At 50.9% G+C, this 21,653-nt stretch overlaps 1 protein-coding gene across 2 annotated transcripts in view; it reads left to right on the top strand.

Annotated features, from left to right (window-relative positions):
- Positions 1-5,764: 5,764 nt before the first annotated feature.
- Positions 5,765-21,653, top strand: part of DAAM1 (dishevelled associated activator of morphogenesis 1) — a 97,053-nt gene continuing 81,164 nt past the window's right edge. Inside the window, exons 1-2 of one of the 2 annotated variants that reach the window (XM_030452116.1) lie at positions 5,809-5,843; positions 12,358-12,465. The gene's annotated coding sequence lies outside the window, so the exon portion shown is untranslated. Of the gene's footprint in view, positions 5,844-12,357; positions 12,466-21,653 lie in introns of both variants that reach the window. The other variant, XM_030452115.1, reaches the window with a different exon arrangement.

Genomic DNA, 21,653 nt, shown 5'->3' with positions numbered 1-21,653 from the left:
CAATAATGATTCAGTGCAAGAAAAGTAATCTGTAGGAACAGGGGAATAGAAAAAAGATGCAGGCAAAGTTACAGATCTCTATTCAGGAATGGTTTGCTTTCCAGCAGGGCTGAGGAGTCCAGGGAGGAAGAGATAGTGCCCTTGACCCACCCTGGGCAGCACATTTCTCCCCCAGCCCCAGCATCTGGTGCTTGCACAAGGCTGCAAGTGAAGGGCAGCACTGGCAGGAGGAACCAGAGAGGAGGACTCACCCTTCATGAGCAGTCACGACCTGCAGAACATGAGCCTGCTGAGGACAGGCCAGGCACCAGCAAGATGATCCAAACCAAGGCAGGGCCACATGCACAGCACCCCACAGGAGACCACCAGGAGGATGGATGGTGCAGGAAGCACGAGGTGCTTCTGGCAGCTGCAGAAAGTAGAGGAGAGGGAAGGAAAGCAACCACAGGAGAGACCTGGGGTGAAAGACCCTGGCCAACGGACTGAGATTATTAATGGCTTCCTACACTCCCAGCACTCCTCCAAGTGCTTATATCTTGCTGTCACTCATCTGAGTCATCTAGTGCCCCCAGGGCATGGTGGTTTGTGCAAGGGAAATGGCAGCACTCTCCCAGCATCTCCCCACAGAAAGTAGGCTTGGAGAGGGCAGATTGGAGGAAGACCTCAAGCAGAGGCAGTAGCTGTTTGCCAGGGGTCTCACAACCTGCTCTGTAATTATTTTGTACATTTTCCCCTTCTCTGAACACGTTTGAAAAGAAGTCAGTTGCTTGGGCCAAAATAACCCCCACTTCCACCCAGGTACAGCTCCCTTGCAGGCCATAAAGCATTTATGTGCATGTGATTAACCACCATCGAAGCGAAGGGGAATTTGCTTACGAGTAAATTACAAATTCCTTACAAGCTTAAGGACTTTGCAGAATCAGGGCCTAAATCCACCGAGTCTCTGCTGATGCTCCCAGCCAACAGAGGCATGGCTGAGCCCTGCCTTGGAAATGCCTCGATTTTCCCTTTGGAGGCTCTGAAACATCACTCCCAAGCTTTGCCTCCCCCTGCCAGCTGCCAGGACCTGATGTGAGTCCCGGGGCGAGTCTGGGTTCGGCGCTGGTAGAGATAATGCCGGCTTAGGGTGCGGTTTGTTTTCAAGCAGAACCTCCCAGCTCAGATACCGAGCCACAAATGGTCCTCCACGTAGCCCCAAATATCAAAGGAAGAGCAGAAAGCAGAAAGCTGCCTCCTACCTTTGAACTAAAACCAGCCCTGATTGCAGCTGATGGAAACCTTCCTGTAAGCTCTGGCGGAGCGGGACGGCGGTAGCGGCTCAGAGGGTGGTTTTGCTCATTTGATGAAAGTCTGTGGCTTAGACCAAAACAACAATTAAATAAAAGCTACAGCCTTCTTTTTTTTTTTTTTTCTGCTGAGCAGATCATCTGGGCAACATGAAAGACTATAACCTCAAGAGGAGAGGGTTTTTTTTTCATTTCCAAAATCAATTTTATTTAATTTTTGTAAGAGGATGAGTTCCATATTCCATTACCCTCAGCTGAATCAGGAGCATCCTTTTAAGTTTCACTGGAGCAGACACATAAAAACTCTGCCCCAGGGATAAGACAGTATTGATCTCACATGGATAGAGCTCAGAAAACATTTATAGGGTCTAGTGAGCAGCTAATGATGAACAATACCAAGTATATTCTTACAGATTTAGAACAAGAGACTCTTTTTCTCTCCCCCAGCTCAAAGAAAGTTCTGGTTTAGTTTTGCATTGGATGAAAAAAAAAACAACAACTTATGAAAACCCTCCTGTTACAAGGCATGATAGGAGCTATTCTTGAGGCAGGCTTGATACTCATGTTCTCCCCTTCTCAGGGCTGGATGCTCATCTGTTTTACAGGATGACTATTGCATGTGTCCTACTTAGTCAGAGAGGCTCTGGGCAGGCAGCTGGTGATTGGGCTTTCCTGCCTGAATATAGGAGCTTAATTTAATAGGCGGCTGTTGGAAAAACAAGCAGGAAAGCAACACAATGGGACTTGATAAGCAGCCTCTAAACAAGCTCCAGGGAGGCAATTACAAGAAAATGGCTCAGCCATTTCGATGAGGAAGATGCACTTCCAGATGCCAAAGCTTACACAGCTGCTTGGCCAGGCTGGGAACCTTCAGTTCAACCCATCACTACATGGTTAACAAATGTCCTTGAGTAGGGGAGTGGGAAGGAGAGTCCTGGGGGGACGTTTTGTATAAGAAAAAAAGATGAATGCAAGACCTTATGAAAAGCTGTGCTGGGTCAGATGTAGGGACCACCCTGCCTGGCATCCTCCCTCTCCCATAGCCAACACTGACTGATAAGCCAAGAGTATCAGAAGTGAACAAGGGGTATTTTCCTGTAAACTCTGCAAGGCTGCAGTGGGCTGCAGCTCCAGGACTTCCTGAGCTCGAGGCTTGTATAGAAATCTTGTATTGAATAGGTCTGGCCTAGCCAGTTACCTAGGTGAAAAATGTTCCATATCTTTGATCATTAGTTCTTTGGTGAGAACACAGACCAGAACTGCTCACAGTATTCAAAGGGGAGCAAACCAGGGATTTGTACAGTAGTTTTCCCTTTTTCCTCATTAACTCCTACCCATCTGTTTGCTTTCTTGACTGCTGCTCTGCAATGAGTTGGTGTTTTCATCAAATTTCTTGTTATAACCCCAGGATCCCAGTTCTCTGGGGTGATGGTCAGTTCAGAGCCTGTCACAGTGTGCGTGATGTTAGGAGTGCTTCCTTTGAGGCTCATCACTTACCTTTCTCTCAGTTTCCATCAGTCATTTTTATCACTGAGTGTCCTCACATCCTCTGTGGTTTGCTGCCATCGGCCTTTCTGAGCAGCTGGGAGTCACTGAGCAGCACAGACCCCTGCACAGATCTCCATCAAACTCCCCTGGGCATCTCTTCACTGCAGACACTGACCATCCCTGACTGCCCTTTGTGGTTTCTGTCTTTAAACCATTTAATTTTTCATGGCTCCTTACTCTCCTCAAGAGCCTTTGATGAAGGATTTTGTCAGAGCCTTTGGGAAATCCATAGCTATTATACCCATTAGATCCCTGTTGTCCTCCAGATCTTTGCCTCCACCCAAGGACTGCAGTAGATTTTGCAAGTTACAATTTCTCTCAACAAAAGCTGTGCTGGCTTTTCCCCAGAACACCCTGACATGTCCCCTCCACCTCATGTCCCACCAGTTTCACAGCATCACCATTGGGTTTAGTGCCCCCCAATAACCCACCCGTAACCCGTGACCCGTAATCATCTTTTTATTCCAAAGCTGCCTCCATAATGCCACCTCCCATTGCTCCAGCACCAAGGTAGTGTTAGGAAATCACCTTCACACTAAGATGAGAACCTTGCTATTTGGATCATGGGAACCTCCAGTACCTCTGTGCAAACCCCATCTGGCTGTGACAATTTGCAGTGGTTCCTTTTGCCAGCCTGATCTCTGAGATCTTGTGTTGCTACTTCAGCTTGAGATGAAGCCTCCAGTGTGTCCCACATTGCAAAGAAGGATCCCAGCACTGGGAATTTCCCAAACTTTCAACCCAAAGCGTTCGATGATTTGATGACCCAGTTGGGACACCTCATGCCTGACATCACATGAAGATAAGAATTACAGGGATGCAATTCCTGCTGTGAGCTACCACGGACATGGAGACACATTCTGGGGAGTCTCCAGAAGTTTGTATCTTCTCATGCTTCTGGTGAAGCTTCTGATTAAGACTTTGGCAAGTCATGGATGCCTGTAGAAAGGTGTGAATGGCTTTGGAAGAGGTTGTTTCAGCTTTCAGAGTATTTACTAGTTTCCATGAAGAATTTCCAGGATTTCCTGATGAAAGATTCATTCTCAGGATGGCAGCTTGAGGGCTGATGCTTGTTTGCCAAAGGCCAGTCTGGGAAGAGCAGTTTAAAAAAGCTTAGAGGTGAGGTCAGGCCTGTAACAGGGAAGTGGGATGGCTTTGAAATTCACAACCAGTAAAGTGAAATAGTTTTTTCCATGGGAAGTCACACTTATCCTGTGGAGCTCATTACTACAGGTGAGCAGAAGAGGTTAGAAAAAGGACTGGACATGTCAAGAAGAAGGAGAAAATCCATTTTATCAAAGTGTGGCTTTTTTGAGATAAATATACCTTCTTGCTTTAAAAACTAAAAAGTCCAGCTGACATTTTAACTAATTTCTCTAACAGCCACAACCATTCCTGAGACTTTTCCTCCAGGGATGGTAGGTAGACCACTTGTTTGGAAGATGGATTTGGCTGCCAAGCTTGGGGTTTGAGACTGAAACCCTACAGGTTGAGATGAAACCCTTTCTATCTGCCCATGATTTTGTTTTGCAGATCAAGTCCTGTGATGGAGCTGAGATGGACAGAAAAAGCCAGCATCAGGCTATATATGTGCTTAACCAGCCAAGCATTTGGAAGGACTCCACACTTCTGTCTCTCTCCTTCGTAGAGGCCACCTTGGAGTCTGGAAATTTGTGTATGACCTGTCCTGGTTCTCATGTTACATTTTGTCCCATGCTTTGGTATCAGCTTCCCTAAGGATGCTCTTTCTTTACTTTCCCATCATTGTCCCTTCCTTTGTCTCTCCACCGATTTGTGTGGGCTCCGTATGAAAAACAAGCAAATTAAATCCCCTTCAGCCTTTCAGACCTTCCCATACCGTTGTTGCTGAGAAAAAAATATCATACAAGTTATAAATAGCTTGACCTCTTATCCAGAAAAAAAAAAAAAAAAAAGAGGTTTACTTAAGCTTAAGTGTTACACACTATTAATTTGATCTGGAGTTTTGATTTGCACCAAAAAGCAATAACTGCTCCTGCAGGAAGCCCACAGCCTTATCTCATGCAATGAGGTTTTCCCAGTGCATGTGGAAATCCAGCCCGGGATCAGGTTGCTGCTCTGATTTACGTGAAATGGGAACCCCTGGAAAACTTAAATCCAAGCTGGCAAGCAGGGAATGTTGTATCTTGGGCAAAATTTGTCAGATTGCTGGGACCCTGCCCCCCCATGTCCATGGTCACCCATGTCCCCAGTTGGATGGAACTTCCATCTTCATTGCTCACCCGGGTGGGATCCTCCCCCCTTCCTCAAAGAGATCACAGAACCCCAGAGTGCTTTGGGTTGGAAAGGAAAGATCCAACCAACACAACCCATCCTGCCAACTTCCAGAAATTCATTCCACGGGCAGGGACACCTCCCCCCAGCCCAGGTTGCTCCAAGCCCCATCCCAACCTGGGCTGAGACACTGCCAGGGATGGGGCAGCCACACCCTCCCTGGGTGACCTGCGCCAGGATCCCGCCACCCCCAAATTGAAGAATTTCTCCCCAGGATCCAACCTAAGTCCCCTCTCTCCCAGTTTAACGCCACCCCCTTTGTCCCCCCACCCCACCTGTCCCCAGGATCCAACCTAAGTCCCCCCTCTCCCAGTTTAACGCCACCCCATTTGTCCCTCCACCCTGCTTGTCCCCAGGATCCAACCTAAGTCCCCCCTCTCCCACTTTAACGCCACCCCCCTGTCCCCTCACTCCCCTTACCCCCTCACCCCATACCGCTACCCCTTCCCAGGCTCCTCCCGGACGCCGCTCCCCGCTCCCCACCCCCCCCACCCTGATGACGCCATCCGTCCCTTTCACTACAACTCCCAGCAGCGTCGGGAGGGGGGTGTGACGTCATCCGTGACGTCATGGCGCGGGGAGGGGCCGCTCGAGCGGGGCGGGGCGGGGCCGGGCCGCGGCCCATTGTGGGCAGGGGCCGGGCGGGCTCCGCGCCGCGCAGCGCAGCGCCGGCAGGTTCGGCCGAACGCCAGCGCGGTGAGTTCTGCGCGGACGGGCAGCGCCTCAACCCGCTCCTGCGGAGGCCGGGGGGCTTCCTACCGGGGGAGGGGGACACGCAGGAGTGTGTGTGTGGGGGGGGGAAGCGGGTGTTTCTTTCCTCTCCCGTGGCCCGGGTGCGCCGGCGGTGCTGAGGGGGTTCTGGCACGCCGGCAGTGCTGAGGGGGTTCTGGCACGCCGGCAGCGGGGCGGGGGCTGCCCCGGGGCTGCCTGTGCCCCGCCGTGGGGTACGTGGGGAGGGCGGGAACGCAGCCCACGCCTCGCTGCGTCCCGCCGCGCTGCGCGGGGGTGTCCCCTTGGGCGGGGGGCGGCGGCGGGACCCCGCGGCGCCCAGCCCGGTTCTTCCCCTGCGGTGTCCCGGGTGTGCGGGGCTTGGCGTGCTCCCCGGGCTCGGTGTGGTGTGGGGTAGGGAGCGGGGGCCCCGAGCCGTGCCCGGGCGGTGCCCGCCCCTGCGGACGCCGTGGAGGGGGAGCCCACCCGCGGGATGCGGGATGCTGCCGCGCTGACTTCTCCATGGCAACGCCTCCGAGGGCGGCTTCGGACCCGGCTCCAGCCGGCACGGCGGCTCCCACCCCTGCGGCAGCTCCCGAACCGGGCCTGAGACCCGCAAGGGCGGGGTGCGACCCCCTGCCTGCTCGCAGAGCCCCGGGGGTGGTGGGCTTACCCCGGCTGAACAGAACGGGTTTTGGGGAGGGGGGTGGTGTCTGTGCCCCCCTGCCCATGCTTCCCCTGCAGGCACAGCCGTTCCGGGCTGCCGGATTGTCTGTACGTGCCGAGCCACCAGCCCGGTGTAAAACACCTTGCTGCGGGCATGCTCTGCTCCAGCTCCATGCTCTGATGTGGGAGCCGGGGTGGGAATAGGATTTCGGTGTGGCTTGGTACCTCTACGGCATCAGCGGTGGAGGACGAGCAGGTCTGTGGTGCAGGCACCAGCCGGAGAGATGGTGAAGATGGTCCCTTCCAGATGGGAAGGTCGGATCTGTCACTGTCTGAGCTGGGTTAGAAATTTGGGGAGATTCAGGAGGAAGGATAGTGATGCCCTTGCTGCATGTGAGCCTCAGGGGTTGGCACCCATTGGTATCGCGTGTGATGGCCAGGGTTGGGTTCTGCCTGGTCTTGACTTGTTTGGTGCAAAATCATCAGTATTGGGAGTGGGCTTTCATCCTTGGGGTCTGCACTGCATGTGGATGGCTGTGCTGCCTTGTGCATCAGCGCCTCTGTGAAACAGGCTTTCTGCATCTTTAAGTGATTAAAATTAATTTAAGGAAAAAACGGATGGTAATTTTCATCCTGATGAAAGCCACTTGGGCTGTTGGGGCTGCAGGCTGCCAAACCAGGGGTGAGGAAAATCATTCCCCATGGAAATAAGAGGAGGGTGGGAGATGACGGGGTGCAGCCGAGACCCCTCTGCCAGGTACCAGGGCAAGGGGAGCCCCTGGGTTTGGGCCGTCCTGGTGTTTTCTGCCAGTCCCAAGCACTGCAGACACCTGGCGTTGTACAACCAGATGGCTTCTGGCTGTGCTGGGAGGGATGGCAGAACAAGGCTTTTATTTTTTATTTCCCCCTCCACCTCTCTAGAGGTCGATTCTGATACTGCGTACAAAAATCGAGTGGTGGTGTGTATTAAGGCCACCGTGGTGAACCAAGCTGCAATCTTGTTATCCTCCCTTGCTGGAAACACTGTATGCCCCAGCCATCGGGCATTCATTCCCCGCCTTCCCGCTCTTTCCAGGAGCTAAGTGGGTCCTGCAACATCTGCACCTTTTTCCACGGGTGCTGGGGTTTGTTTTGGCGTTCATTGCCCCTGCGGGCTGGGCATCCACCTTGCTGTCCCTTGATTAATGAGTGACTCGCCCGGCTCTCCCCGCAGCCCTACACCGGCTCCTGCCCCTGTTCTGTCAGGAGCAGGAAGCAAAAGCCAAAGTCCACCATCTCCGACTGGCCCGACGTGTGACACCGGGACAGCAGGAAGTTCTGATGTTTCCTGGTTCTGGCCAGCTCTGGGCTGGCGTGTGGCTCTGTCGGTGCTGCCCCTGCCACGGCCCCGGGGTTTTTGGGTCCAGCCAGCCATGCGTGCATGTGTTCTGTGTTCTGTGTCCTGGCCCTTGCCCCGGGCAGGCAAACAGGATGGGTGAGGTGTAAAATCAGCACCGAATCCTCTCCCCTGGGCTTGAAACGGAGTCAAACCGGTCTTGACCTGAGCTGGCTCCTTATCTGACCCTTGGCTTGCAGCAGAGGCGAGGGAGGGAGTAGGAGAGGGGTGGCTCTGACAGGTCGGTTCCTCTGCTCCCAGACGAGGATGGGCAGGAGCCATGGGGACAGCCAGTCTAACTGGGTCATGTTTATCTCCCTCTGCTTCTCTGCTTTGTTTTGGTGTCTTCTCCCATGCTGTCACTGCCACGGCTGTGGAGCCCAACAGAGGGGAGGCACAGAGTTGTTGGGCAGTCAGGCTCCTTGCAGATACTCTTTACCAGCTCCCTCTTGCTCCTTTTTCCTTTCCAGGTTCTTACTCCTTTACCAGTCCCCTCTTGCTCCTTCCTCTTGCTTTGCAGTCTGTGTGTGTTGACCATCAGCACCAGCTTGATGCCTGAAGCTCTTTGGCTGGTGCGTGCAGGGCAGTCCAAGTAGCAAGATTCTCTTCTGGGTTTAACACCTGAACTGGTTAAAAACTGGCTGGAGATGCTGTCAGATGCACCACCCAGGGTGGGTGGTGGTCTACCCATCCTCCTACTGCTCAGATACACACTGAGCCTCTCCCACACAGACATTTTTATCTCAGAAGTATTAATACATGAAGCTTGCCTATTTAAATGAGCCTTTGTAAGAGCCCGGCAGGGCTGCCTCCGAGGCTTGCTCGGCACTGCAAGCATTCAGAGATTTTTTTTTTTTTTTTTTTTTGGTGTGTGTGCCTGCTCTAGCAGTCTTAGATAAGCCAGGGCATCCAGCTGTCAGCTCTGGAGATTGCCAAAGCCTGCTCAACGAGATTTCTGCAAGCTTCGCTCACAAATGAGGATTTTGTTGGATGCTTTGGTATCTGACTTGATGCTGGTAATTAAATATCTCCCCTTGGCTTCAGAAAGCTGCCACTGCCATGGAGTGACTGGTGAGGCCATGTGAAGCAGGATGTGTTTGTTCTGCTGGAATTGTGACCTAGCAGTGGTTCTTCAGACTGTTACTGTTTGTTTTTTAAAACACACTTTTTTATATATAAGTAAGATTCTGTTTAAAGAGGAAGAAAAATCATGTGTTTTAGTGCTGTGCTGTTGAGCTTGCAGGAACCTGCAGGGACAGCTGTTTATTTGCAAGTTGTGGCAGCCGAATGCTGTAAAATTCAAATCATGTCCATGTTGATTTCCTACACCCCCCCCCTTCCGTCCCCTCTTTTTTTAAGATAATCATATGTGTACTTTTCACTCCTGCACCATGACAGATGTCAGCCCCTGGCTGAAAAAAGAGGTGTTCTGAACAAAGAACTCTAAATTGGGGAAGAAATACTGAGTATGTGATCCTTACTTTTGTGTTGGGTAACCTAGATGCTAAACCATACTTACTCAATGTGCTAACTATACTGGGGGATGAGAGAAACAATTACCCAAGGGTTGGAAATAAGTTAAATACTCCATCATAAGCTTTTCTGTGTATTACATTAGCTCTCTCACCCCTAATGATACATTTCCAATTTTCTGTTTCGTGCAAAAAATAGAGGGTCCTCAGCTCATTGCAAGATGCTGGGTGTGATTTGCTGTTTCCCCTTGGTTATTCTTTCCCCTCACTGCTTCTTCTACCTGAGCTGGGATGAGAGCAAAGCTGTGCTGGTGCCCTCCTACCCTCCTGCCCTCTCAGGAGATAATTTGCACTTGTTATCTCCTGTCCTCGGTGTGTCGTAACATTTTGGAAACCACTGAAGAACCAGGAGTTCTGGGGTAGTGTGGAAAATATCAGGTCAGTGATTCATAAAGCTTTCAAATCTTTGTGGCTGCTGAGAAGAAAACCAAAAGGAGGTGGGGATGAGAGATAGAGACTGGCACACCATGGAGATGTGGTTAGTTGAGTGGAGACTTTCATGATCTGAGCTGACAGTGCTTTGTTTCCTGATTGGTGTGGCCTGAGCACCAGCCACCTGAATTACAGACAATTAACCAAATTAATGCGTGAAGTTGTCTGAACATCTGGCCTGTGTTTTTCTTATGGTAAATTTGGGTGGGGTCATTCCCAAGGGCATCCTCTCCCATGTGTGTCCAGGTTTGGAGCAACCTCTGCATGTTCTGTGTGAACACATCACCCCATCCTGTCCATGCTCCTCCTGCATTCACTCTCTTGGGGAATTTTGGGGGGGAGTTTGTTGTGAATTTTGCTTGTGAATGGGAGAGGTTTGTGCTGCTTAAAGCACTCGGGTGAGGAGGTCACTCGGGGCCTCTTCCTGAATCAGCCAAACCAATGGGGTGACCCAAGCTCGTGACAGGCATGGACGAGTCAGCTCTATCGTGACTCAATAGATGACACAACTTATTTTTTCTCATGGACTGGGTTACCTTGAGAGCCCTTATGTTCAGAACATTGCCTTGACCCCCTGGCAGGTCAGTGCTGGGGGACAGACACGTTCTTACCCAGCACAGCACACGCCAGCTCATCACTGCGGCCATGGTGACTGGTGCTAAGGTGTCAAACCACCAGAGCTGGGTTGCTCTTCACGCCTGGTCTCTTCCTGGAGGACGTGCCAGTTTCTTGGCTGCTGTTAGGTTTTTGTTTTTGTTTTTTTTAATGCAGTTTTGGAGCTCGTTCTCTGAACTCTTCGTGCGTTCAGCACTGAGGAAACTCAGCAGCACGTCCTCGGTGGGGTGAGGAAGAGGTGGATGGTGACATTCTTGTCTTTCTCAACCCGCCGTGCTGAGCTCCCCAGCACTCACAGGGCCTGGCAGATGATTGCAGGGTTATTCTCCTTGCCAGACAAGTGGCTTCATGTTTCTCCTTCTGCATTCCTCAGGGCGAGCACCGCATAGCGATGCGCTTTCAGCTACGTGCTGCTCACCTGAATCATGTCTTCCCTCTGCACGCAGCCTGGAAGTCTGGGCTGACCCTCTCCAGGCTGCTCTGTCAACACACCAGTGTTTTTCACAAGAGGGTCAATGAAATAACTCGTGGAGGGTGTGGTGGTGGAGGAGGAGGAGCAGCAGTGTCCAGCTCTGGGAGGAGGTTTCAGCTGTTGCTGCTTTTTCCACCTCTCCTGCAGGGACAGCTTTTCAGAGCCTGAACCCAGTGACCCGGTTTTCCCAGCCTCTGGATTTGGGCTGTTGCCAGGAGTTCTGCACTCTGGCTCCTTGGCCCTTCTTGCAGAGGCCCTGGGTAGAATGCAGCCATGCTAAAAGCAACCCAGCACATATAGAGGGGAAGAACCCAATTATTAATCTGACCAGTGCCCATCCTTGGGAGAGCAGTGCAAAATGCAGTGGGGTCTCTGGAGGTTCCTTGCTCACTGCTGCTCATCTTTCAGGTGGGGTTTTCATGGCCATGGTGGCAATGGGCTGGGTTACTGGCAGGTACTGCTTCATGGCATTATGGCAAGAGGAAAGCAGTTCAGAACTGCCATTCAGAGGCTGGCTTGAGGGGTTTTTTCTTTCGTTTTTGGTTTTTTTTCATGGAACACCAGCAGCTGGTCTCTGTACCAATATTCAGAACTCAGCTACAGAGCTGGGCAGGTTTTGGAGAAGGCTCTGTAGGCATTGGTTGCTTTAGTGCTTCCCAGTAGAGGCCCTTCTATCAAGTGGGGCATCCTCAGGGATTTTAGGGTTACTTGTCTGAGGATGGACTGTCAACAAGCAGGAGAGTGCACACAAAACTGCCTTTACCCTGAGGGTGCAGGGTTGGGGAGCTGGGGCTGTGCTCTGCACCCAGGAGCCAGCTCTGCACTGCTTGGGCTTTGAGGGGAGGACAGTATTTGTCCTAAAAATCAAAGAAAATGGGGGTGTGGGAATGGGGAATGCAGAGGGTCATCTTCTGGGGTATGCCCTACAGTCACTCAGGTCTGGGGTGTAAAAGGCAGAGGCAGTGAGTGGGTCAGGGTGGTGGGAGGACCCTCAGCCTTTCATGATGCTCAGGTGATGTCCCAGCAGCTCAGTGCCCGTTTCAGGCAATCTCTGCTAGCAGCAGATCTTGTTCCCAGCTCCAGCAGGGAGGAGAAGGATGAAGGAACATTCCGGAGACCATTTTCCCCACCCCAAACAAGTAAGATTAATTGCTTGCCATGGCATGGCCACGAAGGCAGCGCAGCCGGGATGTTTTCTGGCTCAGATTGTTGCATGACATTTAGCTTAGGCTGTGGTGGGTCTGCCCTGCTGCTGCTCCTCCTGAGTGTTTCTTTTGTGCAGACCTTTCCGAGACGGCTCCTTGGAGCCATGCATCCATCTGACTCTCATCTAGTCATGAGATTAGTTGGTTTCATTTTTTTTTTTAATTTTTTTTTTTTCTGGGTGGCTGTTCCCTTGCTTGGCCTCAGCATCTTCTCAGTGAGCAGAGGAGCTGTGAGCTCTTGCGTGCCACTCTGGAGAGGCTGTGATGGCTGAGGTCCGGTGCAGCTGTTTCCTTCAAGGATGCTGGTGTGGATGTAAGTGACTGTAAATCTGCTTGTGCAAAGTTTACCCCTCCCTGGCTGCCAGCCACCCTTCACACTCCCATTCCTTCAAGCTGCTGCTCCTGGAAACTGCAACACCTTCTTCTTGAAGCTGAGGATGGGGGAGATGTGGCCAGGAAGGTGGATACCCTCACTGTGCCCAGCTTGCACAGGAATCACACTCAAAAGGTGCTTCATTTGCTGAAGTTTATGCCCCCAAGGCACGAGGAGTGTCTTGGCTGCTGCTGTGTGCCCAGTGCAGGGACAAGAGGCTGCTCCTGCCTTGATACTGGGTTAAGCCTTTTGGACATGTGGTGATTTCCAGCTGCTCTGTTTTCCTTGGCATTCTTCTCCTTGCATATCCCATGCAGAACTTTCTGCTGAGGGACACTCACCCAGCTTGCTTGTAGATACCCTACTTGAGCTGCTTGAGCTCCTCCAGCTGCAAGGGAGAAGAGCAGCCCTGTGGTGATGCCACCTTGGGTTTTCTTCTACCAGGTCCTGGGGTCAAGTGTGGGGCTTCTTCCATCTCTGTTCCTCAGCCTCTGTGTGCAGGAGTTGGCAGGGTTAAGGTCAGGAGCCTGGGTGTTGCTTGGCAGTGCCAGGCAGGTGTTAGGCAGGAGAAAAATCTCAACTTGCAAATCTGTACGGGGGTGCTCCAGTAAGTCACACCAGGGACTGTTTGACCTGTGCTAACCCCTGGTGCTACCAGAGGAACCTGTGTACAAGAGCTGGTGCTTCAGATGGGTGTCCTGACAGATACTTTACATGAACTGGTTGCTTACCAAAGCTCTCTGGGTACTAGGGGTTGGTTTTGAGACCTCAGCCCATGTGTTCCTTCCTCACCTGGCATTTTGGGGGCATCCTGCAAAGAGGCTGCAGCTTCTGGGGGACAACTCAGATCCAGTTATAAATTCTGTCTCCTTTTATCTTCTGTGGGTAGTGCTGCCTGGCAAGTTGCATGTGAAATAACTGGTGGCTCTGGAGCCACAAGAAATCTCTACTCATCACACAGGGCATAAAGATGTCGAGGAAAGTTTTTGGAGCATGCTAAATGTTGTAATCCCTCCAGTCAGTTTGCTTTTGGGTATGGAGCTGGAAATGAGTCTTCATGCTCATTGTTTTCTCACACTGCCTTTTGTATTAAAAGCTGCTCTTCCATTCACTGGGTTCACCAAAATTTGTTGTTTCTGCAGTGATGCAGTGGTTGTTGTAGCTGAGTTCAAACTGCAGTGATGTCTGATGGCCTGTGATTTGGGTTAGGTCATCAGGAAATTGTGCCATTCCTTTAGTTGGCAGGGCATGGCTTCCCTTAAATCCATAAAAGAAAACTCCCTGGGTTTTCAAACCTTCCTATAGAGCGAGAGCTTTCAGCACAGGAAAAAGTGAGCAAAGAGGGATTTTAAACTCAAAATACTCAGCGGATGGATTTCCAAAGGATTGCTCATAGTTGCATCAGAGGATGCTCTGTTGGCTTTGCACTAGGGATGAGGCTTAACTAGGTGAGTGACATGTGAGACAGCTGTGCTGATGTGTCTCAGCATCTGCTGATGTAGCTCAGTTGCTGTATGTCCTTGTTTTCTTCCCTTTGCCTCATGTTTTGCACTACATCTTTCCTTTTGGTGGGAGTCAGGGTAAGTCTGTGGCTTTGGAGTTGGAACAACTAAGGAGGGACCCATCCCTGGGGATACCAAGGGCTGAGCTCCAGCTCCAGGAGAAGAATGCCACAGCTCCTGTGGCACCAGGCTGTTAGAGCACATCCTGGGATGCATGTTCTTGCTCTGGGAAATCAACTCTTTAGGCAACACAGGGTGTGGGGAGAATGACCCATGAAAAAATGGATGCTTGTTTTTCCAGGGAAGTAAAAAAAGCCAAAGAAAACACATCCAACAGTCTCCTTGTCAGTGAACGTCACGGGGATGTCCATACCCAGCCTCTGGGCTGGACTTGGTGCTGCTAATTACAGCTTCTCTCACTACTGAAAGGAAAACTTTGAGTCTGCTCAGTCTGGGGTTCCCATGGCAGCTTTTTGGGATGGTACCAGCTCCATATCTCTGTGCCTGGCAGCTCACGTCCAGGGTCAGGGACATGGCTACCCTTTGCTTGTGCCAGGCTTTGGATTTGTGAGAACCTGTCATGATTGAGGGAGGTCCTGGAAAAAAAAATCCTCCCTTATGTCTTCTATAGCCAACCCACCTGCTGCAAAAGGCTCGTGCAAAGATGCTCTGGAGCTTGAGGGATGTTGTGTTACAGGTGCAGAAGACACAGCTGCTGGCCTTGTTTTCATCTCTGTCCTGCTGGAGAATCTGCAGCTCCTGTCTCCCTTGGGTGCAGCACTGCCTTCCTGCAGAATTGGCTCAGATTCAGGAAAATAAACAGAACTCCTATGCTGGAGCTGGGAGTCCCAGGCTGTTGCACAAGGGGAGAAATTTGTAACCAGGTGGCCCTTTCATCACCTCTCTAGGGGCAGTGCAGGGCTCTATCAAGTTTGCCTTCAAGTTTATAATATGCTGCATTTGGAGGGCAACTTTATATTCTTGTTTCTAAATTCTTGCATAGCTCCAAGAGGGGAAATGATCATCATTAACACCTTTCCCCTTTGCTCGTGGCTTTCTTTCTGCTCAGAGCTGGATGTTATGAAGGTCTGCAGGATGCTGCTGATGGGGATGTGGTGTTGGGCAGAGGAGCAGGGTGGTCTCTCACCCTTCCCCAGGGGATGCTCTCTGCTTTCCCACCACTGCCACTTGTGGTCCTGGCTCCTCCGGGCAGGCACCCAGCACAGATGGATGGCAACTGCTTGCTGGTGTTGGTGTAAGCCCAAGCCTCTTAAGAGCCCACAGGACTGAGTCCTCCCTTTCCTCCTCCTCCTTCCTCCACCACAGGTTTTGGAATAAATCATCTAGGATGTGATCACGCAGGAAACTGGTGATTTAATTTTTTTTTTTTTTTAACATCAAGTTAGGAAGTGAATTCAGCTCTCCAGGGTTTCAGTCCTGTGCTTTTTAATCACGAGGTTCTTCATCCTTTCTACTCCCATCACTTGCAGAATGACGTCCCTGTGGCTTTTCCCCTGCTTCTGCCTGCCTGCAGAAACAATAGTGCTGGAAATGCTCTTCAGGAATCTGGAATGGATGTAGATTGCAGATTTGATATAAGTTAGGTCTTTTTGGTGTTAATTTGTTTACCACTTGATTATCCTTTACCTTCAAAGAAAAGCAAATCCCTTGTTCTTGCAGAACTCGTGGCTTTGGATGGGTTCCTGTCTGGACATAACATGCTGAAAAATACTGCATTCCTTTGTGCATCTTCTCTGTATTTTCTTCTTCTTTTGTCAGTGGGAGCTTAGGGAGTATAATGGGCAGATTAGCAACTGTATTTGTGGACTAACCCATCTTCGTGCAGGTCTGGCTGGAAACCAATTAAGCTTGTCTTGATCTCTAAATGAGATTTTTGTCAAGCACCTTACCCAACTGCCTTTTGCATCCATTAATAGTGGGGTGGGATGAAAATAGCTGAACGTGTAGAGATCGTGTGTTGGATGAAATCGAGAGGCGTTGGCTGCGGGGAGGTTCCCTTGGATGTGTGCGAGCTGCTGCCTCTTTGTGTGGTGGTTTTGTAGCTCCAGTTCTTGAAATCTGGGATTAGGTATATTTGGCTGCTGGTGTGCAAAGTCTCAGAGCTGCTGGATAAATAGCAAGCACCCTCTGGACTTCATTAGTGTCCCCGTCCCTGTAACATCCCCGGGGGGATTCGGGAGCTCCTGGTGACTCTCAGCTGGGGGTCTCCCTAAGTACCATTGCCTGGGTATATCCCTTTGGACCTGGGTTGCTTTTTAGCCTGGGGAATCCCTGTGGCTTTCAGGGGGTTGGCACACTGCATCACAAGGCTGGGAGACCCTGCCTGGGTGGTGTTTGCTGCTGTGATGAAAACCGGTCCAGGAACAGCGCTTTAGTGCGGCGTTTTTGAAGAGAACCAACTAAATAAAGATGCCTTTAATAACCCGTGCCTTCAGGGAACCCTTCCATCTCTGTCCCAGACTGTTTCTGTGTCAAGATAAGATTGCAGAGCAGCTGGATTTGTGCTCTGCTTTGGGAGGTGGAGGTGTTGGGGGAAGGGCACTGGGATTTTTTTATTTTTTTTTTTTAGGGTGCAGACATTTGTTACAGTCACTTTTATTTGCAAAGGAACTTCAAGAGAAGTGGTGCACAGAATCTCCTTCTTTGAATGCCTGGCTTCTCTGTTGTGGCCAAACTGGGTGGGGAGGGTGATCAGAAGGGAAGGAGGGAAAGAAAACACCAGGTGACTTGTGCTCCCTTCATTGGAAAGGCTCCCATTTTCCCCATCCCAGCCCTCCTGGCTGCTGCCCCGGCTCTGCAGGCTCTGCTGGTGGCAGGTTATGGGGCACTGGTGGTGGGATCAGGATGTTGTGCTTGTTCAAGGATGTAGCTGCTGCAGGCAAGCCAAGTTGTGGAGCTGGGAGGGATAAATCCATGCGAGGTGTGGTCGATGGCAGACGGGAGCTCCTGGCGTAAGCAGGCTCAGCTAATTTAATCTGCGGTGGACCCGGGCTCCTTTGTCTTCTAGTTGAGTTAAATATACCCTCTGAGCTGTGGTTTCAGAGCCTAACTCCAGTTTTGGTTATGCAAAATGGGATGCAGCTGGCTGCCTCCAAAGGGAGACAGGAGGAGAGCAGGATGGGGCATCCCATGGCCAAGACCCTTGCTGGTCTCTGCTGCCAACCTGTGTCTGGACCACAGCCAAGGTGCAGGATGCTCAGTAGACAGCTGTGTGGAGATCTCTGGTTTTGGGTTTTTGAGCAATGCAGATTTTGGAAGCACAAGAGCTTGTGGTGTATCCATAAGCTTTCCATCATTTCCATCATCTAGAGCTCCTGCCATATGAGGAGAACATCTGCCATATGAGGAGAGGCTGAGAAAACTGGGCCTGTTGCACCCTGAGAAGAGAAGGCCTAAGGAGACCTTATTACAGTGTACCAGTACTTAAAGGGGGGCTACAAAGATGGAGACTCTCTGTTTATAAGTAGTCACATGGACAAGACAAGGGGCAATTTGCTCCTGGGGAAATTCCATTTGAACACACAGTAAATTTTTCACTCTGAGGACAGTCAGACATTGGAATGGTCTCGCAGGGGAAGTGGTGGATTCCCCCACTTTGGAAAGTTTGAAGTCTCAGCTTGATGAGGTGCTGAGACATCTCATACAAACAATCATATTAGAAGGGTTGGACCAGATTATTCTTGAGGTCCCTTCCAACCTGACATGCTATGATTCTATGGTATCACACGTTTTAAAGCTCAGTGGCTATACTGCAGCTACCTGGGCATGGTGGCTTCAGGACAGAGAAAATGGCCCTGTCCATCTTTACAGAATTCCCAGAGCAGCAGTTCAGTATTTCTGAATGCAAAGGAACAAAATACTCTGTTGGTCAGCTTGAGCAGCAATTGGAAGATGTTTTAGTCTCTTGTGAGGTGTGTCTTGAGTGACAGCATCTTGGATTCTTTGGCCCCATGAGAGTCCTTGAAAGACCCAAAAGTTACAACAGATAAAAAGTGCCACTGCATCCTCTACAAAGCCAAGAGTCACTTTATCTTTTCAACCTTTCCTGTTGCAAGCTTGGAAACAGCCAAGAAAGCAGCTCACCAGGAGAGCTTTAATCAAATTTGCCTTCAGGGTTTCCAGTATCAGCAGCTTCTGAGTTAAATACCTGGTGACTGTCATGCAAAGTGACTTGTGCCAGTGGGTGCTGTAGGGTGGTGAACTGATATTTGCCATTTCCTTATCTGACTGAGTAACCCCTGAGCAGATGGGTTTAACCCCCTTATCAGCCTTTGTGTGGGCTGCCTGATGTGCCAGGGTGTGCTGTGCTGGCCCAGCACCCTGTTCCCTCCTGGTGTACTGGGAGGAGCCTGGATGGATGCAACCGTGGCTGGAGGTGGGGGCTTTCAGGAGAAATGGGTATTTGCCCTCTGTTGGATTGATTGCTTCTGTTATTTAGGAAAAAAAAAGTGAACAACTTTCCCTTCAATATAAAATAAAATAAAAAAAATGTGTGTTTATATATATCTGTCTTATCCTGATACCTAAAAGCACGAGCCACTGACCTGCGTTTTATCCCCAGTTTTGATCACAGATGGACAGAGGCAAATTTTACCCTTGAAAGATCAACTCCTTGGTTTCTGTGGCAATGCCCAAGTTTGGTAGTTGAGAAAAGCAGAGATGTGCTTTCCAGGGGCAGGGGAGTGTGTGCATTTCCCTTGAAGAAGGTCCTGTGGTGAGGGTGAAGGGCACAGTGGGTGGTGGCATGTCCTCAGCCCTCTGCGCCTTCATCCCTGTGATGTCTGCTGCTCTTGGCTCCATCCCCAAGCTCTGGTTTTCCTCTTTGCCACGTGCCAGCTCCCTCTCCCTCCTGGCTGGGCTGGGAAGGGCTGACCAGGCTTGCAGACTTCCCAGCTCTGAGCTCTGGGATGTTATTTGTTGGGTCCCCAAGAACTGTGGGTGGTGACTGATGCTCTCTGCTTCTACCACCTGCACTCACATTGCATGTGCTGTGCACAGCCCATCTGCTGCAGGGGGATGATTCCAAGTGTCCTGGGCTGCTGCAGTGACACAAATCCATGGATTTTTGTAATTCTTACCATGTAAAGGAGCCGTTTTCTCTCCAGCATCCTCAAACAGCAAGGTGGGAGCAGCTGGTCCCTCCAGGGTGGCAGTTCCCAGTCCCTAAGGCAGAAGGGTGCTGGAGCCAAGAGGGGTGCTGGGTCCAGAAGGGTGCTGGGTCCAGAAGGGTACTGAGGCCAGAGGGATGCTGAGGACAGAAAGGTGCTGAGGCCAGAGGGATGCTGGGGCCAGGAGCCGTGCCCTGGGGCTGGGAGGAGGCAGTGTCACAGCAGGGAAGTGGAACCCATTAGTGTGTTTTATTCCACCAAGTCAATGCAAGCGGGGGATGGCAACCCCTCTCTGGTGAGTTAAATGAATAGATGTGATGAGACATGTTTGCTTATCAAAATCCTAATCAGTGCCAGGGGGGTGGGGTGTGTTTTGGGGAACGGGTGAGGCAGCGTGGTGGGGTGTGGGTGATGGTGAGCGTGGGGACCTCAAACACAGCTGTGTGTGCCTGCGTGCCCTCAGAGTTTGCACTCATCTCTGCTGGGAGTCCCTGCCTGAGATTGCTGCCAGAGATGGAGTATCCTTTATTAATCTGCAGAGATAATTGTAGTTTTGATGTTACCAACGGGGGAGTTTGCACCAGGCAGAGGCGTTCCTAGAAGACCTCCGCAGGTACCATCCCGGAGGCATCCAGTGAGATTCAGCGTCTTCACTGATGGTTTTTAAAAATAGATCTCAAATTAGCACCGTTTTAAAAAAACTACAGGGGTGATCTGAAGATGAGGATGGTGGGAAGTGATCCCAGGAGGTGATTTGGAGCCATGGAAAGCAGTTTGAGTTGTGATCAGCTGTGACCGCTCCTGCCAAAGGAGATTTGGGAGCTGCTGTTGAGCTGGTTGGACTGATGAGTCCAACTGGGAAGTGCCACAGATGCATAAAAGCTGGGGAAATGCTTCATGTGAATGTGAGCACTTCTCTCACTTTTTCATTGAGAAGCTTAAACCTGTGAGCATGCATCACTTGGTCTGGGGGGTGGTGATGGGCACCCAGTACCTCTTGAGTTCAGCAAACACCCCATATCAAGAAGCTGAAGCTGGATATGTGCTGTCCAGAGCAAGACATGGGTACATCTGGATATTTATTTATTTTTGAGCTGCTTCTAACTACTGGAACACTCAGAGAAAATGACCTCATCTCAACATCCTGGGTCCAGAGCCCTCAGTGGGAGAATGAGCTTGATGAAGGTCTTGATGTTGGGAAAAGTGGTTAAGAGTAATGATCTGGGATGCCTGGGAGCCCCATACTCCAGCAGAAATCTTTTAAAGCAGATGCTTCTAATGAGGTTCCATGAGGCTGGAGGAGGACAATGCAGAGGTGAGAGTGGCTCTCTGCTGTGTCTCACCTGGTCCCCACATCCCTGCCCCACAGCAAGCAGACCCCTTTGGAGGAAAAGTGCATGGGGTGCCATGGGTGACAGCAGCCTCTGTATCCAGACCCCCCCATCTCACCCTGCCTGGTGACTGCAGCCCTGGATGAGCCAGCATGCAGGTGTGGATGGATGGATGGATGGATGGATGGAGCCTCTGGATGTGAAGCAGATACCAAGCAGTATTTTTACTTCCTTGCTTGTAAAAATCACTCATCAGCTCATCCTGCCATGGGGCAGAGAGGTGGCACAGGTCCACGCTGGCTTCTCTCATCCTTTGCCAGCCCTGTGAAGCCCTATTAGAAGTGTCTGCTCCAAGAGAGTGGTTGTTTCTGAAGTATGGGACTGAAATGATAGTGCTGCAGCCTCTCGTTTCTGAGGATAGCCCTCATTTTGTCTAGTCCTGTTGATCTGAATGAAGTAATTTATAAGGACATTTTCCATGAATCAATAAATCCATGCTTGCTGCTGTGCCTGGGAGGTTTAATTTGCTCTAGATACTGCACTGAGTAACTCTGTCCTGATTTGCACTGTGAAATTCTGCTCGTTGGGAGAAAATGGGGATATGGCTGGATGCTCCAGGAACATGCTGTGAGCTGCTGGTGGTACCCAGTCCATCTTAACTGTGCATTTCCCAACATGGGCTGAAGAGGTTAGGGAAGATGTAAGTGCAGTAGTTGCTCTGGGTATGAATGTGGAGCTTGAGGAGTTTGTCCTTTCTCCCAAGCAATTCCTGAGGTTACTGTTCCTGGAGAAACTGAAGCCAAAAAAAGGGAAGGAGTTTGCCCTTTGTCTGGTGGGGCTGGAGTGGTGGTCATGGGTGGGTTCATCCCTCTGGGAGGCTCTTCCTTGCTGCTGTGTGCTTTGGGGCTGGAGTGTTCTCTTTGTGCAGAGAGGTGCAAGGCTGTTGGCATGTGCAGGAGATGGTTTCTGACTTGTTTTTGGGGCACAGTGGGTGTTTTGGGAACTGTGGGGTCTGTGGGGTCAGCTGTCCCCATGGGCACCCAGAGCCTGCCTCTTCATCCTGCTCCACCTGCCCAGCTCAGCACCCAGGGACCCCTTCTCCTCTCCACAGAGACCATTTTGTGGCTCTTGGAGGTCAGAGCTCACACTGGGAAATTCAAAAACAT

The sequence above is a fragment of the Calypte anna genome, chromosome 5A (genome assembly GCF_003957555.1).
Source record: "Calypte anna isolate BGI_N300 chromosome 5A, bCalAnn1_v1.p, whole genome shotgun sequence".
Taxonomy (NCBI): domain Eukaryota; kingdom Metazoa; phylum Chordata; class Aves; order Apodiformes; family Trochilidae; genus Calypte; species Calypte anna.
Note: the sequence above shows the minus strand (reverse complement) of the source record. Positions and strands in the feature narration are given on the sequence as shown.